The sequence below is a fragment of the Penaeus monodon genome, chromosome 25 (assembly GCF_015228065.2).
Source record: "Penaeus monodon isolate SGIC_2016 chromosome 25, NSTDA_Pmon_1, whole genome shotgun sequence".
Taxonomy (NCBI): domain Eukaryota; kingdom Metazoa; phylum Arthropoda; class Malacostraca; order Decapoda; family Penaeidae; genus Penaeus; species Penaeus monodon.
Genome location: NC_051410.1, coordinates 21,335,043 through 21,336,160, shown reverse-complemented (window position 1 = coordinate 21,336,160; position 1,118 = coordinate 21,335,043).

The window sequence follows — 1,118 nt, the reverse complement described above, 5'->3', positions numbered from 1 at the left end:
GTAGGAGATGTTGTTCTTGTGCAAGATAGCAATATTATAAGGGGAACATGGAAGCTGGCTCAAGTAATTAGGGCTGACCCAGGACGAGATGGAATAGTTCGTGAAGTTGATTTAAGATATAAAATAATAAAGGATGGCAAAGGTATTATGGTGTGGCGGATAAGATCATGTGTAGATCAGTACATAGATTAGTAATGCTGTTGCCAATAGAAGAACAAGTTTAAGCATATGTACCTTGTCCAATGTAATCTAGTCCATGGTAGTCAATGTGGAGGGGGGAGTGTATCATTAGTATGATAGGTATATGAAAAATAAGAATATTTATGTTTATTTGATAATTACGGGTGAGATGTTACGTTGCGCATCTCGAGTGTTTTTTGTTTACCCATGAGCCCACGTATGACGTTGCTGTGCGGTTGAGGCCTCGTGTGTAAATCCACTTCGCAGGGAATATTTGTGTTGTCGACCTTTCACAGAAGTGGCAGTTATTGGGCACAAGTCTTTACACTCATGAAGGTATGTTTAAGGATATTGAGTGGTTTCAAATTAATATCCGAAGAGGATAATCCTCATTAATATTGATAAATACACGGAACATGAGTTTGTTGTGTTGGCGTCGGCCATCATTTAGAGTGTTTACTTTTCATATGCGTTTCAGCCAGTGTTATGTCCAATGGGCTGTGGATTGGATTTGTGCCGTAACTGAGATTATACGTGACGGTAACTACTGGGAATCATGGATTGTGATAGTGTGGCCATTGAAGTGAGTTCAATGAAAATGTACAATGTATGATTTATTTGTGATATTGTTAGGCAGATTATTTACTTACGTCGCACGATATGTGTAGTGCATTCCTTACATTAGTTTAGTATTGTGAGATAATCAGTTCATTGTATACTTGGATTTATTTGTTGCATTAATATTCATTAATGCATGTATATTTCTTTTGACGCAAAATAGGAGATTTATTTAGTTATTCAGAACATTTATGTGTAATTTTGAATGATTTAAAATGCCAATTGTATTACCTGAATATCATATTTCAGGTTGAAACTTTACTCCAATAAAAGACTGTTGCAGCTGATGGCTTTTCCTTGATCTCCCAGTACATTATTTA